Raw genomic sequence first — 18,617 nt, 5'->3', positions numbered from 1 at the left:
AAATGAAAATAAATGATTAAAGAAAGAGCACAGATGATAGTAAAAATGTAATGCTCAAGGGATAAAAGTTAGATATTAGGAGGAGTGTACTTGAAACAACAGACACATTGGAAAATGTCCTCATCTATATTCCTGTACAAATTTGTTTTTGCTTTGTTCAAAACAATAGGAGAAAAGAAATGCAAAGAAAAGCTGCTATTTTCTGATACACATCAGAAATTCTTCAAGCACATAGAGGGACAAAAAGAACTATTTGTCCCAGGAATCCCACTTTTAGGAATCTTCACTAAGAAAACACCCCCAATAAAAAAATACATATGCACAAGATTATTCATTAAAAATAGTTTGCAATTACAAAATATTGGAAACAACCTAAATGTCCATAAATAGAATGGTTAACTAAACTATGATACAGTTACATGATGGAGTACCAAGCTGCTATAAAAAAAGGAGGAGGAAGATTTCTATGAACTGATGTGAAATGATTTGCAGGATCAACTGTTAGAAGTAAAAAAGGCAAAGTACAGGTGAGTGTCCTCACCGCCACCAGCTCTGTGCATGCACAAAATGGTAACTCTGGGTGACAATGGATATGTTAATTAATCTGACTATGGCAATCATTATACAATGCACACATATATGAAATCATCACATTGTTTGCCTTGAATATAGATAATTTTTACTTGCACAAAAACAAATTTTATTGTATTTCTATAAATGTGTAAACATTCTTAAAAAGCAAAGTGCACCCAGCACTTTGGGAGGCCGAGACGGGCGGATCACGAGGTCAGGAGATTGAGACCATCCTGGCTAACATGATGAAACCCTGTCTCTACTAAAAAAATACAAAAAAAACTAGCCGGGCGAGGTGGTGGGCGCCTGTAGTCCCAGCTACTCGGGAGGCTGAGGCAGGAGAATGGTGTGAACCTGGGAGGCGGAGCTTGCAGTGAGCTGAGATCTGGCCACTGCACTCCAGCCCAGGCGACAGAGCGAGACTCCGTCTCAAAAAAAAAAAAAAGCAAAGTGCAAAAAAGTATCTGTAGTATGCTACCCTTCGTTTAAGAAAGAAAACATTCATGTATCTTCTCATTTGTGCAAAATAAATACATTAAAAATAAACCAAAAACTAAAGATACTGGTTATCTAAGGCAACAGAGAAAGGGATGAAAAAGCGGGGGGATGGGAAGGGGTGCTAGGAATAAAAAGGGAATGACACTTCTGTGTATACTGTTTTGTATAGCCCTGACTCTGAGAAGCATCATCATGTTTAATGTACTGAAAATATAAGTCAGTAATAAAATCACCTAGTGTGTTTGGGGGAAGGGGACAAAATGGAATATAAACACTAACAAAAGAACCTAATTATATCACAAGTGAATAATGTAACCATACTGAAGAGAGTGAGGAAGAAAAGAACTAACCTTATTAACTGTGTAAAACAGCATCTTGACTGGCTACTGGCTACTGTATTTTAAGACAAAAACAAAAACCAAAACAAACAAAAAAACAATACCCAGAACTACTCTAGTTAGTAAATGTGTTTCTTACAAGGGTACAGGTTAGCAGTTCTGAAACTACTCCATGTCTACGAAGATTAAAGAAATACAGAAGCATGTTTACATATATTGTAGATAATGAAAACCAGGTTTCTCACCATCAGAGAAAGAAGGCTATAATGAACCCTGTGGTATTATATTAGAATCAAAGGTTTCAGTATGAACTCATAGTTTTTATAGATGAATGAATAGATGGACAGATAAATAGATAGACAGAAAAAGAGAAACCCAGAAAATGTTTTAGTTCATTTTGTGCTGCTATAGCAGAAAACCTGAGACTGTATAATTTATAAAAAACATAAATTTATTTTCTCACAGTTCTGGAGGCTGGGAAATCCAAGATCAAGGTGCTGGCATCTGGCAAGGGCCTTCTTGCTGTGTCATCCCATGGCAAAGGGCAAAGAGAAAGCAAGAGAGAGCCAAAAGGAAGCAACACCCATCCTCGTGTAAGAAACCCACTTTTGAAATAACTAACCCATTCTTGCAATAACAGCATTAATCCATTCATGGGGGCAGAGCTCTCATAGCCTAATCACCTCTTAAGGGTCCCACCTCTTAATACTGTTATAATGGCAATTAAATTTCAACATGAGTTTGGGAGAGGACACACTTTTAAACCATAGCAGATAACTATAGACGTGTGTTTGCACAGTTATTACACTTGCGTATATTTCCTAGCTGTTGCTAGGGTCAAGAAGCAATGACACTCCAGTAGCAACGAACATACCTAGCATCCAGCCCCTAGTTTCTAAATACCATTCTTCCATAAAAGGAACCACAAAAGGGTGGGACAGAAAAAATATTTACAGAATTAATGGTCAGAATTTTCTAAATTTTATGCAAACAATAAGCCTACATATTCAAGAAGCTCAACAAACCCCAAGCAATACATGAACTATACCAAGATATATTATAACAAAATTGATAAAAGTAATTAAGAAAAAAAATTAAAAACCACCAGAGGGGAAAAAAGTTACATACGGAAGAACAAAGATAAGGATGACATACTTCTCATTAGAAACAATGTAAGCCAAAAAATCTAAGAGCAACATCTTTAAAATACAAAAATAAAAACAACTATCAGCCTAGAATCTATACTAGCAAAGACAGCTTTCAAAAACAAAGGTAAAGATTTTTTCAGATATACAAAAGCTGAAAAAATTAATTATCAGTGTATCATAAAATATGTTAAAATAAGTTGTTCAAGAAGACAGAAAATGATATTAGATATAAATATGGGTCTATGTAAAGGAATGAAGGGCACTGAAATAACTGCTTGGCAAAATATAAAATTATTTTTTCTTATTTAAATCTCTAAAATATAACTGACTACACAAAAATAATTACAATGGAGTGTGGTGGTACCCCATAAATATATACACCTACAATATACCCACAAAAACTAAAAAGAAATGAAAATAAAATGTGTTAAACAATAGAAAAAAAGGCTAGGAATGGAGAAATAGCTGTATTGTATACTATCACAGGGTTCATAGACTATAAGCAAGGTGGTATACTATCACTTGAAGGTAGAATTTGATAAGTTAAATATGTATACTATGAACCATAAAGCAACCAGTAAAAGCACAACATAAAGAATTGTAGCTAATAAGCTAACAGGTAAGATAAAATAGAATCATAAAAATAAAAAATAAAGGTGATAAAGGAAGTAAAGAAGAGATGGGACAAATAGAAAACACAGCAAGATAATAGATCTTAACCTAAAAGTATAAACAATTATATTAAGTGTAAGTGGACTAAACATCCCAATTAAAAGGCAGAGATTGTCAGATTAAATTAAAAAGCAAGACTCAACTACATGCTGGCTACAAGAAAGACACTTTACATTTAAAGGTACAAATAGGTTTAAATTTGGGGTGGGAAAAGATATGGTTTGGCTTTGTGTCCCCACCCAAATCTCATGTTGAATTGTAATCTCCAGTGTTGTGGGAGGGGCCTGACAGGAGGTGACTGGATTATGAGGCAGATTTCCCCCTTGCTGTTCTCATGATAGTGAGTGAGTTCTCATGAGATCTGGTTGTTTAAAAGTGTGTAGCACTTCCCCCTTCACTCTCTTCCTCCTGCTCCAGCCATGTAGAACATGCTGGCTTCCCCTTTGCTTTCCACCATGCTTATAAGTTTCCTGAGGCCTCCACCAGCCATGCTTCCTGTGCAGCCTGTGGAACCATGAACTAATTGAACCTCTTTTCTTTATCAATTACTCAGTCTCAGGTAGTTCTTTATAGCAGTGCGAGAATAGATTAATACACATACTAACACTATTCAAAAAAGAACTGGAGTGAGTGGTTATATTGTTATGTTAATATCAGACAAAATACATTTCAGAGGAAAGAATATTAACATGGATAAAGAAGCTTATTTCATAATGATAAAGAGCTCTGTTTATCACAAGGACATAACAATCCTAAACATTTAAACCTTATGCTTCAAAACAGCTTCAAAACACATAAAGCAAAACTGATAGAACTGTCAGGAGAAACAGACATATCCACAATTATAGTTGGAGATTTCAAAAAGACTCTCTTTATTGATAGAACAAGTATTGAGAAAATTAGTTAAGCATATGAAAAGCTTAAACAGGCCGGGCGCGGTGGCTCAAGCCTGTAATCCCAGTACTTTGGGAGGCCGAGACGGGCGGATCACGAGGTCAGGAGATCGAGACCATCCTGGCTAACACGGTGAAACCCCGTTTCTACTAAAAATACAAAAAAACTAGCCGGGCGAGGTGGCGGGCGCCTGTAGTCCCAGCTACTTGGGAGGCTGAGGCAGGAGAATGGCGTAAACCCCGAAGGCGGAGCTTGCAGTGAGCTGAGATCCGGCCACTGCACTCCAGTCCGGGCGACAGAGCGAGACTCCGCCTCAAAAAAAAAAAAAAAAAGAAAAGAAAAGAAAAGCTTAAACATTATCAATGTTGACATGACATTCCACCCAACAACAGTAGAATACACAATCTTTTCTAACACAAATGTAATATCTGCCAAGATAAGCTACATTCTTGGCTATTAAACAAAACCCAATAAATCTGTAAAGGATTCAAGTCATATAAAGTATGTTCTTCCCACAAACAAATTAATTTAGAAATTAATAGGAGAAAGATCTCTGGAAAAATCTCCAACCATTTGAAAATGAAATAATACACTTCCAAGTCATCCATGGATTAAAGAAAAAAAATCAAAAGAGAAACTAAAAATAATTTTGAACTGAATGAAAATGAAAAGACAACATATCAAAAATTTTGGGATGCAGCTAAAACAGTACTTAGGGAAAAATTTATAGCATTGAATGGCTATATGGGAAAAGAAGAAAGGTCTCCAATCAATGACTTCAGCTTCTACCTTCAGAAATTAGAAAAACAAGAGAAAACTGATTCCAAAGCAAGTAGAAGGAAGAAGATGAGATCAGAGCTAAAATCAATACAATAAGACAATGAAAGAACAAGAAAGAAAAATTAATGAAATCAAAAACTTGCCTATTGAGAAAATCAAACTTGATAAATCTCTAATTGGACTGATTTGAAAAAGCAGAGAGAAGACATGAACCAATGTTAAGTACTGAGAAAGGTAACAACACTACAGCTTCTACAGATACTGAAAGCATAATCAAAAAATATTATTAAAAATGTTATGCCAATACATTCAATAGCCTAGATGAAATGGACTAATTCCCTGAAAGAAATAAACTACCACAGCTCCCTCAAAAAACCCCAGACAACCTGAATTGATCTGTATCTACTAAAGAAGTTGAATCATAGTTAAAAACTTTCCCACAAAGAAAACTCCAGGCCCAGATGGCTTCACTGGTGAAATCTCCAAAACATTTAAGGAAGACTGGTACCAATTCTATGTAATCACTTCTAGAAAACAGAATAAAAAGGAACACTTACCAATTCAGTTTATGAGGCCAGCATTCTGTTATTACAAAAACCAACAACATTATAAGAAAATTATACACCAACAACCCCTATGAAAATTGATGCATAAATTCTAATTAAAATTTTAGCAAAATTACCAGTTTGGGCAACACAATGAGACTCCATCTCTACAAAAAATAAAAAATTAGCCAGGCCTAGTAGTGCACACCTGTACTCCCAGCTAGTCAGGAGGCAAGGTGGGAGGACTGCCTGAACCTAGGAGGTCAGGGCTGCAGTAAGCCATGATCATGCCACTGCACTCCAGCCTGGGCAAAGGAATGAGACCCTGTCACAAAAAAAAAAAAAAAAAATTTAGCAAATCGAATCCAGCAACATAAAAAGGATAACTCATTATGACCAAATAGTATTTTGCAGAAATGCAAGGGGTTGCGTCATAAGAATGTTGGAGAAAAGTAGAATCCAGATCAGACCAGAAATTTGTAGTCACAACACCTTAGAATTATCAACAGTTAGGTCTTTATAGAGAAGTAAATGGAAATTAATGTCAACCTACTCTATAGCATCATAGCTATATATGAATTTTCAAACTCATAATGTATTTAGCTTCTACCTCATAAATTAAGAGGGGAATGATAAATCTGGTTTTCTGCAACAAAAACAATGGATTGATAGCTTTAAGGTATAAACTTTCTAATAAAACAACCAAATACCACTAACAGAAGGTAGAAAAAGAGCAAAAGAACAGAAAATTCATAAAATACAAATAATTAAGTTTCACCTTATAATATAAAAACAGAGCAAAACAACAAAAAATTCACAAAATACAAATATTTGTTTCACCTTATAATATAAAAGGTATATATCATTTACCATGTTTAAATCTATATATTCCAAATTTTAAAAAACCTTTGTCAATGGCAATAGTGTGTTGTGATTGACATTTTCTTATACAATTAATGGGGATATTGGTAAGCATCCTTTCAGAAAGCTCTTCTAGCAAAAATTTTCAATATTTAAAAATATTCATGCTTAATTCTACCACAAGGAAATTAGTTTAAACAAATAATGAAATGTGAAGACAAAGATTTAAGTGCTACTAATCATAATCTTATATTAGTAAAAAATTGGAAATACCTAAATATGCAACAATAGGGAAATTGCTAAATAAATGAACCTCAGGATGGAAAAATGCATGGCCATTTAATGGTATTTTTAAATAATTTTTAAAGACACGAGAAAATTCTGATTGAATAAATATCAGGACACAAATCTGGTACAGCAAGATTCCAAATCTGTCTCACACCCCAGGTTTTGAAAGTTTTGCACTGCTCTTTAAGCACTTTCACCAAATTGTGACCTGAAGTGGCTAAGCAACTAAAGGCTTGAGCACTACCAAATAGAAATTCTGAACTCGGAAAATCCAATCCTTCCTTCTAATGCTAACCTGGCTGTGACCTGGGTGAAATAGCCACAGATCCATCAGCAATGTGGCTTCCATGTCAAGAAGCATGCTGAAAGTAAACAGTAGAAAAGAGTACACAGTGAAGAAGAGTAGAGACAAATGGGAATTTAAATGCCTGAGGTTTTTGTTCATATTCTAGTCCATTACAACGATAAACTGGGATCATTTTATTAGTCCTTTCTTTCAAAAAATAGAATAAGGCCATTTCAAAATATCACTTCAGGATAAGACACTCACTTCTGGAACTCAACTGCCAGTACATAAAAATAGCACCTTGGGATAAGAGGCTAAGGAAGAAGGGACAGAGGATGAACATCCAAACAAAAAAATAGTATTTTATGGGAATTTGAAATACTGTTCCAAAAGAGTCCTGATTTTTGTCAAGTTGGAAAACCATTTTCATCCTCAGTTATGAAATACTGAGGTTACCATGCAGAGCGACACAATTCATCCCAAGATTACATAGTGGAATTGGCAGAATTATTCAACATGACTTTTCTCCAACAATTCTTGATTGGTGGATAAGGCTACGAGAAGAAAACCAGCAAACACAGCATTTTAAATTTGTGGGTACATTCTTTCTTCCTTTTCACAGAGTATCATTTCAGCACTGCTGATAGTTTGCCTAAAATAAACCTACAAATAAAACCAGCAAGATTCCTATGGTTATTCTGAGCTATAGCCTATAGTATTAAGATATAGTTAAATACCTCTAAATGTTTCAGTGCGCCAATGCTTATCTCATTTTTTGCCATCATGCAAAAATTGGTATATTCTCATTACACCACAATGATGAGGATAGAAATCAAGTTAGACCACCCTTCTATCTAGCTTTTCTGTGTTTCTTCTAGAGACATATTAGCAAACTCCTTCTGAAACCTCGACTACAAATACCACCTTGATTTGGAAAGGGAATTAAAAGGAAAGAGAGAAAACACCTGCCAAGCAGATAGACACACTTATCATTTCAACACTCATCTCAAACCATCTCTCAAGCTCCAATTACAGCAATTAGCGGTCAAGACAAACCTCTCACTCTAAGAAGGTGGTTCAGCAATGGAATCAAGGGTTTCCATTCACTTTACTGCAGACAACTGCTACTACTTACCAAGGTTAAATTCAACCACCAAAGCAACCAACATTCTGGAAATTATCCTTTAGAAAAGAAGTATATATTCTGTTTTTGCCTTCAAACACTCAGTCTTGTTTTATACCTGTAGGAACAAAAAAGACCTAGAAGATGCAAAGAGAATCTAGGAAATTGTGGACATAAAACTCAGTATTTTATGAGAGACGTTGATATAGATTTCCTGTTTGACAATATAGAAACTCCTCTCAGCCAATCATCCAGGGGTCAAATCATGTCCAAGTAAAATTAAGAATCTTTAGATTAATATTAAAGTATGGTAAAATTCAGAAGTCAGTTCAAGGGTGTTATCCTTCATTAATTACCATGTATATTCTACCTAGAATATAATATTATTTAATGAATGCATATTTGAAACTACATAAAATTTAAACATATCAAACACTGTTATGATGGTGGTCACACAACTACACATTTGTCAACATTCATCAAATTATACACTTAAAATTGGCAAATTTTATTGTGTATGTATGTACATATATAGAATCTCCACAATGAAGCAGATTAAACTATCATATTAGAGCTCCACAGAACACAAACGTGAACTGATAATTCACTCACAAAACATGAAAATAACAGTGAATGGGGAGAAAATGTAAGGAAAGATAAAAACTTATTTCCACTAAAACAGGGTTTCTCAGTCTCAGCACTACTGACACTTTGGGCCACATAATTCTTTGTTGTGCAGGGCCATCCTGAGCATTGTAGGATACTTAACCAACATCCCTGGCTTCTACCCACTAGATGCCAGTTGCACCTTTCCCCTTCAGTTGTGACATCCAAAGATCTTTCCAGACATTGTCAAATATCCCATGTGGGGAAGGGCAAACCGCCCCCAGTTGAAAACCTTTGCATTAGACACTTATTACAAAACCTATTATGTAAATTCAGCTAAGGCTAGTGGTGAAAGGTAACAAACTGGGAGAGAGGGAAAAATGAAGAATATTGATGCCTGAGGGGTTATTTAGGACCCTGTCAAATATAGGTAATCAATGCAATCAATGCCTTCCTCCATAGCTAATGAGCACATGCTAATATGGAAACATCTCAAGTACATTTTTCCAGGAATCATCATTATACTCATGTCTCAAGTTTCATAGCCATAAATCATTGCCATTGACCAAGTCTCTCAACAACTTCATAAATTGGTCATTTGTTCTAGTAGAACACAGAAGAATTAAAGAATTGATCATATACTCTGAGGACATAATGAAAATATGCATTAGACTTTCAATAAATGATTTTTCAAGAAATTGGCTTTTTAAAAATTCAAGTCCCTAAGTTCAACATTTAGTCAAATTAAAAGAAAAATCTATACTACTCATTCCTACTAATTAAACTAACAAAATGCAGTTTAAATAAGCCTCTGTGTGGGACAGACTCTGGGCAAATAGGTCATTTAATCTTTTCATCTCCTAACATATGACATACCAGGTTAAAAGAAATACAATATTTTGTAATTCCACATTTGGGAATATATTCCAAGGAAATAACCCCCCAAAGAAATTAGATGAAAAATATTCAAAGCCTTCCTGATATCAAATATTGCAAAACTCCCAATTCTGCAAACTGAGGTGAAGCAAAAGACACAATACTTTATCAGACACATAAATGATGGTTGAAGGAAACCTGAGCAATCCATCTAGTCCAATGCCAGGTCTCTGAACCACTGAGGGGACTTGAAGGTAGTAAAGAAGGCCCACTGGGCATTTTTAGGACTTAAAAGAAAATGCCTAGGCCAAGGTTCCAGTTGGTGGTGATAAGCTGCAAGATTCAAAGAAGCAAAGACACAAGCTCAGTCAGAACACCATGAGTGATCCTGTATTCATTCATTTGCATTGCGTTGCTATAAAGGAATACCTAAGAGTCTGTGATTTATAAAGAGGTTTACTTGGCTCATGGTTCTGCAGGCTGTACATGACACATGGTACCAGCATCTGCTTCTGGTGAGGGACTCAGGCTACTTCCACACACGGTGGAAGGCAGGGGGGACCCTCCATGTCACATAGCAAGAAGAGGGAGCAAGAGAGAGGGGAGAAAGGTCCCAGGCTTTTTTCACCAGTTCTTGCAGGAACTCTCGGGAACCTAACAGAGCAAGAACTTACTCATTACCAGGAGGATGGCACCAAGCCATTAATGAGGGATCCGCCGCCATGACCGAAACACCTCCCACTAGATCCCACCTCCAACACAAGGAATCATATCCAACATGAAGCTTGGAGGGGAAAAATCTCCAAACTATATCACATCCATTGAATAATTACATATTTTGTATTGTATTAAAATTATCTGTATACAAATATTTTATACATATTGTATAAAAATTCCAAGAATTAGAGAAATAAAAAAGTTTCTTAAAAATGTAATTTATTAATCAAAAATCTTTCAACTCATAGAAGTTAGGGGGAAAATAAGATGCCTCTTACGGGAAAACGAAATACAGCCCAGAAACTGATAAAAGAATGGGCAACAAACAAAAATATATACTTCCTCATTATTACCCAGAGAATGCAAATTGAAGGCACATCTACCAGATTGGAAAAATATTGAGAAGTTTAATAAGAGGAAGTGCTGAAGAAGATGCAGACAACTAGAATTATCACCAATATACAACCATTTAAGAAACCAGTTTAACAGTTATATATTAAGTTAAAGATGCATCTATATCTTCACACATGTTTAACAGGAAAGAAAAGAATGTTCATAGCAGCATTATTCATAAAAGCAAATTGAGGACCACCCAAATGTCCAATAATGGAACAGATAATTTATGGTATAGTCATATAACTAAATACTATACAGCAATGAAAAAGAATAAATATACCTCCAAGCAGCAACAGGGATGGATCTCAAACAACATTAAGTGAAAGAAGTTACAAAATACAAAGAGTACTATTCAATTTATATAATGTTAAAAAATACACCAAAAAAGAGAAAAGAATTTGGCCACTTAAGAGTTCATTCATAGCTGGTACAACTATAAAGAAAATCAAGGAGATGGTAAATAAGTTTGTATGGAGTTTCTCAGGAAAGGGAAGAGGGGAATGAGGAGAACATGATAGAGAGGGTAGGGGAACTGAGGTGGCTTCCGGGAGTTCTGACAATGTTTTCTTTCTTAACCTGGGAGATTAACTACGTATGTGATTTTTAATTAAACTATTCTCTAAACTGTACATAAATATTTTTGCAGCCTTTTATACATCTCTCACAACATAAAGACTTTTTCAAACACAAAAAAAGACACACAACCATTTATACATATGCAAGTCCACACCTGAATAACATTAACTAGGAAAAGCAGAACTCCACATGTTTGAGATGATTTGAGAGATCAATTTGGATAAGAGAAATAAGTGGAGAAATTTTCAAGTTTAGATATAAGGAAAAAGAAGAGAGAAATAAAGGATCATGCAAGTTTCAGGAAATGGCAGAATGGTCCACCCTAATTTCATTAGTTCATCCCAATCACAATTGTATCAACAATGAAGTGCTTTAAATCATGGCCATCTTTTAATAATGCCCCATGTGAATGTTATCTAAAACAGTCCTTTTCCATTTCTACTCCATTATTTATATATCTCCCTTAAAAAAAATCAGGTTTGCCGGGCGCTGTGGCTCATGCCTGTAATCTTAGCACTTTGGGAGGCCGAGGCAGGAGGATCATGAGGTCGGGAGATCGAGACCATCCTGGCTAATACGGTGAAACCCCATCTCTACTAAAAATACAAAAAATTAGCCGGGCATGGTGGTGGGAGCCTGTAGTTCCAGCTACTCGGGAGGCTGAGGCAGGAGAATGGCATGAACCAGGGAGGCGGAGCTTGCAGAGAGCTGAGATATTGTCACTGCACTCCAGCCTGGGAGACAGAGAAAGACTCCATCTCAAAAAAAAAAAAAAAAAATCAGGGTTCTGTTTCTTCATGCTAAAATAATTAATTAGAAAGGTAAATCTGGTGTTGCTGTCAATGCAGGGAGAGTGACAGCAAACCAAAACCATAAATTGACTTCTAAGTTACATGCTTCAGCAAATATCAATAACTATAATGATCAGGTTAACAATGGTTAGCAAATAGCAAAAAACACTGAATTCTGCATCATCTGAATTGTGGATTGTGGACCTTCTTATCCTTCAGTACTCAGTTCAAATGTCACCTCCTCAGAGAGGCCTTCTGTGATGACTCTGTCAAGTAGGCTCCCACACCAGCACCTCATGAACTCTTTCCTTTGGAACACTTATCAATGCTTGAAGTTAACATATTTATTTTCTTGTTTATTGTCTATTTTCCTCCCTTCCTGACAGATTATCTTGTTCATTTTGTTCACAATTAAATCTCAGCACCTGGCATTTAACAGGCACTCAATATTCCTAGCATATTTCTTGAATAAATGCAATGAGTAATTGAGGAAGGCTGACAGGTAAGCAAATGATTACAATACAACATGAGCACTATAATGGATGGGCAAAGTTCAAAGGCGTCAAGGAAGGAAAATGACTGTAGAGTGGCAGGGAGAGCGTGTCACAAAAGGCAAGGCTTCCCAGAAAATGTGACATTTGAATGAAATCTTGAAGACAAGTGAGATTCGCTAAGCAGAGGAACTAGAGCTGGTGACCAGAATGAAAGCTAAAAAATGGGGAGGGAGTACAATGAGGACCATAATGGGTCTTTTATCAGCACATGCATGGAATTTTGAACTTATTCTTATAGATAACATGAAACTACCAGTTTTATCACACTGGCTTTATGAGATTGTTTTAGAATAACTATTTCAACAGAATGGATGGGATAAAATGAGGCTAGAGGTAGGAAAACCAGGAAACTGCTGTAAAGGTCTAAGTGAATGAAAAAACAGTGGTGAGATGAAAAGAAGGAAAGGGATGCAAGAGCTACTAATTAAATCTAAGAATTAAATTCACCATGGTTTGGTGATTCATGGGATGTGAATGAGGTTGAAAGAAAAAATCTAGGATTTATAGTTGAGGCAACTGGATACAATAAATGCAATAAAAGATTTGTGAGAGGCAGGAGAGAAAAAAGACAAACTCCGTTCTTTAATTGCTGGAGCAGGTGTAGGGGGTTACTTTACAAACAAAAGGTAACAACTTTACACATTCTGCTAAATTTAGACTTAATCTGAATGCAGCTTTCTCAGTCTATCTGATCAATGCCCCATCTTACAAACAGATTGTTTTTCAAATACAAATCCTCCAAAATCCTTATTAGTCAAATCTTTACAATCATAGGGACCTCATTCAAAGGGAGGTAAGAGGCCCCAAAGCAGGGTTGGAAAAATATTGACATGGTTACAAATGAACACTTGATTTAAGCCAGGTCTGTTGAAATTAGGCCCCAGAGTCTATAACACTTCCTTCTGCCACCTGATAGATCTGGGACAGGAGAATGGTATCTCAGTTTGGTGTGATGGTATTAATAGAAGTAGAATACATGTGCATTAACTAATATCACTTAATAAACAGTTTATGTTGAGCTTTGTATAAGATATGATAAATTATTGTCCATTGATGTTGGTGTGTAGCTGGTTTTACAAGCCGAAAAAGAGGTACATCTATAGGATGTAATTTTAACAGCCTGGGAGGAATTTCTTTTTTAGAACTAGACTTTCTCCAGTGCTCATACCTTAAATTCTCACCAGAGGTAATATAGGTAATTATCCTGATACAGGCAAGAATTCCTCTTACCATTCATAGGCAGTATACATGACTGGGTCAAATTATTTTCTGAAAGCAGGTTCAGGTAGGGGAGGCAAGATCACCCCAGCTGACAAACTTTTACTTGACCACGTGCCAATGAGCCTTACCTGTGTGTCCACGTGCAGATTACTATGTCTAGCTAGTGTCAGCTCATAGGAAAATGACTCATGACCCCCATTGCTTTCAGCTTTGTTTCTTTAAAGCAAAGCAAAAGTAAACCCTGCATCTCCAGCAGCTTTAAATGCCTTGGCTTCTGTCTTGTTCAAAGTGGTTGGGGGCTTATAGCCATAGGAGGCAAGTTCACATTCTTACCATACTTCACAGCAGCAGGAGAAATAATACCTAGGTGTCTGAGCCAGCATTTGGAGTGTTTTAGGCACAAGTTAATTTTGTTTTAAATGACAGAGTGGAAAGACTATCTATCCCCATGAAAGTCTTCAGGGCTTCTTATGTCTTACCCACAGCAGCCATAAACTAAAGGGGAGAAGAAATGTTTACAGATTTGATATGGTTTGGCTGTGTCCCCACCCAAATCTTGAATTGTAGCTCCCATAATTCCCACTTGTCATGGGAGGGACCCAGTGGGAGGTAATTGAATCATGGGGGCAGGTCTTTCCTGTGCTGTTCTTGTGATAGTGAACAAGTCTCACAAGATCTGATGGTTTTATAAAGGGAGTTCTCCTACACATGCTCTCTCTCTTGCCTGCTGCATGTAAGATGTGTCTTTCTCCTCTTTTGCCTTCCACCATGATTGTGAGGCTTCCCCAGCCATGTGGAACTGTGAGTCCATTAAACATTTTTCTTCATAAATTACCCAGTCTTGGGTATGTCTTTATTATTAGCAGTGTGAGAACAGACTAATACAAGATTCAAACCTTTGAAAGTGAATGAGCAGTTGCTCAGTTGCTCGCAAGAGTGCTGGACCCGACATTAAGGTCCCTTGGACCATCTCCAACATCCACTGTATGTAAACTTTGAGAAACTGAAGTTTTGAGCTGGGACGATAGCCAAAAATGTGACAAGATGGACCTGGTCTCAGTTTTCTACGAAGGAGCCATGTGAGATAATTATCCCCACTACAGTTGTAAACTTTGACCTTTGCGGAAAACAGAGGCTTCTCCCTTGGGCATCAAGCCTTGGCCAGATTTTAGAAGCCAAGGCTGGAGTCAATGAGAATTTATCCCTTGGGGCAGCAGGGATTCTCAAAGAGTACCCTCTAACCCATCTCTTCAAAGGTTTACCCTGGAGAACTGTACTCCTGGAATGGTACACTGGGCCCAGTGGGGCTGGAGAAGTCCAAGTTGAAACCTCACTTTAAACACGATCTTGGGGCACACTCTGGACCTCAGCTGCCTCCTCTCAAAATGAGGAGCAGCAATTACTTCCTCAATAGATTGTTACAAGGAATAAACAAGAAAATGCATGTGAAGTGCTTAGTACTATCCTTGACACTTATTAAATGCTCAACGATCATAGTAGCAGCTATTAATTGTAGTAACAACATCACCATAACCTAAGACAGTTAACTGCATGCAGTGGTTACTCCTTTGTTGCTGACAGAAAAATTCATAACTCTCATTTTGCTCCACATGGACCACACAACCCTTTTCTCTCTTCAAGCAATAATAACCCACTTTGAGAAAAACTATCTAAAGCAAGCATAAAAGTATCTTCTCTCTCCAAAACCACTAAATAAAACATCTAGGAACAGAGCCCATATCTGCCTTAAATTTATTTATTTTTTTGTTAAGTATGGAAAACAGGAACAAAATATATAAAAGCCAAATTGTTTAATATTCAATAGGCTACACTGGAGACCCTCTTACAAAGAATGAAATAGACTAGGGGTTGGCAAACTTCTTCTGTAAAGGGCCAGGTAGTAAATATTTTAGGCTTTCTGGGTCACACAGTCTCTGTTGTAGGTGTTCAACTCTGCTGTTTTGGTGTGAAAGCAGCCATAGACAATACATAAAGTTTATTTACAAAAAGAGGTGGCTGGCTAGATTTAGCTCACAGGCCAAAGTTTGCCAGCCTCTAAACTAAAGCCAGATCTGTCAACATGGAAACATATTAAACAATGTTGCGCAAAAATTCAAGTTTCAAAACAATATGCATGGCATGATTCATTTATGGTCTTAAAATATGAAAATACTGTATAATAATTATAGATATGTAAATATTAATATGTGTATAAAAATAAGCCGAACTGATAAACTCTGAATTTATGACAGAGAAGAGGAGATGTAGGGGCATCAACTGTAAATTTTTCATATTTCTTTAAAAACTGAATACCTGAGGCAAATAAGGCATAATGCCAAAATCTACTATCTAGTAGATGTAGTAGATATACTATTTAGTTAGTAGATACATAGAAAATTATCATGTTGTTCTCTGTTTTAGGATTACATTTGAAATACATCGCCAAAAACATTTAAATGCCTAATAGGAACAAAATAAAATTCTTTATTTTGAAGAGACAAGGCTTAAAAACCAAGTTAATGCATTTTTGCTTTGCATTATTATTAATTTTTTTTTTTTTTTTTTGAGATACAGTCTCGCTCTGTCACCCAGGCTTCAGTGCACTGGCACAATCTTGGCTCACTGCAACCTCTGCCTCACAGGTTCAGGTAATTCTCCTGCCTCAGCCTCCTGAGTAGCTGGGATTACAGGTACATGCCACCACACCTGGCTAATTTTTTCTTTTTTTTTTTTTTTTTTTTTTTTTTTTAGTAGAGACGGGGTTTTACCATGTTGGGCAGGCTGGTCTCAAACTCCTGACCTCATGTGATCCACCCGCCTCAGCCTCCCAAAGTGATTACAGGTGTGAGCCACCATGCCCGGCCTTGCATTAATTTAATCAAATCCCTAAAATGCACGGGGTTAATAAATTATATTACAAATGAGATGATGTGGTGAAAAATAAAGGCACTCTATCTTTGAGACATAAAACTACATACTAGAAAATGTCCAGAGTAATTTTGATTTTTTAAAAAACAATTAACAATCTTTTCATTATGAAAGTAGTTCATGTTATATATAAAAGGAGGAAAAAACCTTGGAATATAAAGAAAAGCACACAGAAAGAAGTAGTCTATTAATTGTCTTATTACCCAACCACAGCTGTTAACATTTGATGTGGATCCCCCTCAGCATTTGTTACATGTATTGTTTTCTTTACAAAAATGGCTTGCCATATATTTATGTATATATGTGTGTACATATACACCCACATATGTATACATATATGTACATAACACACATACACATATGTACACCATACATATGTGTATGTGTATACCTATGTACACATATGCACACATGCATATATATGTAATTTGTAGATAGCTCATTTGAACAGTGTTTTTAGTACAATATTCACTTATGTACCTTTCTTTTCCTGTATTTTTTTCTCTTAAAATAATTAGCATGCTATATCTCAGAGTTCACTTCTAAAATCTTAGTTTAAAAGACTGAATTTCCAGTGATATGGAGAAGTGCACCTTTCCTCCATTTGTCATCTAGATGAGAAAAAAGCCCTCCAAAGTGCTCATTGAGGCACCACTCAAAGAGTGGCCTGTTCTAAGTCATTTACATAACCCTCAGGCTAGCCACCACCTCTGTATACCAGGGCTATCTTTTGAAAAACACAACATACCAAGCAGTCACTTGTTTGTCCTCAAAACATCTCTGAAGGATATAAACTAAAACAACCTGCAGCCTCCCTTCCCAAATAGAGCAGCAGCTGTTAAGGAGATTAATAAGTAACTTGCTCTTACCCTGTAGGAGAACTTTTATCCCCTAGACAAGACTTTACTGGAATTGTAGTCATCCATTAATGCTGCCGGCCAAATGCTTTGCTGTACCTATTACACCTATTATCAGCAAGCAACTCAGCATTAATTGCATTTAGAACTCTGGGCTTACTGTGCAGTTGAAAAAAACACCATTTGCTATTTTATGCCTCTTAAATGAACATATGGCCTTTCACAACTTTGTGTCTCCACCCCAACCTCCTCTTTTAATTCCAATCCTGCCTTTCTAGCCACTTCAAACATCTACCTAATCATCCATTTTGGTTAGCCAAGGGGGTTTAAGAGAGGAGGAAATGAGGCAGCTAGGAATCCTACCCACTCAGTCAGGCCTCATCAGAACTATGAAAAGCCACTCTTCAGGCCAGAAGGGAAAAGCATGGGCTGCAGTAGAGCTGTCCAGGGGCTACACAGTCTAGTGACCAGGAGTTCACTGGTCCAACTCCAGCTGTTCACTGCTCACATGTCTCTGCTACTTCTCTGGGTCACTTTCTCCTTCTGCCCCTACACCAACCACGTCTCTTATATCTTGAGTTTGAATGCCTAAAAAAGAACTTCTCCATTCAGATCTTACAAGCCTGATTATCTCAAGTTCCACTGAACACTGAACAAACAGATATTTAAAGGTCAGATCTGCTCTCCAGGTCAATCAACTGTGACCATGGCAGAAAGTGGTGAGGGTCAGGAAGTATAGAGATGGTCAAAAATAAATAATTGCCTAGGGCCACCTCTATCAACACAAAATATAGGCAAACAAGCTTCTGAGAACCAGCCTATCTTTTAAATCTACCTTTGTCTCAAACTAAACACATGCAAAATGGAACACATCATATTAGTCTCAAACCCGCTCTTTCTAAGGTCTGCATGTTCATGAGAGTATCACCATCATCCATGCTCTTTAAGCACAGAGTGGTGGGGTTCTCTCTCACAAACATTCTTGCCACATCATGAAGTAGCTGTCCCCTGTCTTCCATTCTTCATTCCCACTGTCACCCTATATTAGACCTTCATTCTTACCTAGTTAACCTGGTTTCACCACTTCTT

At 36.7% G+C, this 18,617-nt stretch overlaps 1 protein-coding gene across 5 annotated transcripts in view; it reads right to left on the bottom strand.

Moving 5' to 3' along the window:
- The window catches only part of TSPAN7 (tetraspanin 7), a 118,632-nt gene that overhangs the window by 84,519 nt on the left and 15,496 nt on the right, over positions 1–18,617 (bottom strand). The gene's annotated exons all lie outside the window — the stretch shown is intronic.

The sequence above is a fragment of the Colobus angolensis genome, unplaced genomic scaffold (genome assembly GCF_000951035.1).
Source record: "Colobus angolensis palliatus isolate OR3802 unplaced genomic scaffold, Cang.pa_1.0 Scaffold103, whole genome shotgun sequence".
Taxonomy (NCBI): Eukaryota; Metazoa; Chordata; class Mammalia; order Primates; family Cercopithecidae; genus Colobus; species Colobus angolensis.
Note: the sequence above shows the minus strand (reverse complement) of the source record. Positions and strands in the feature narration are given on the sequence as shown.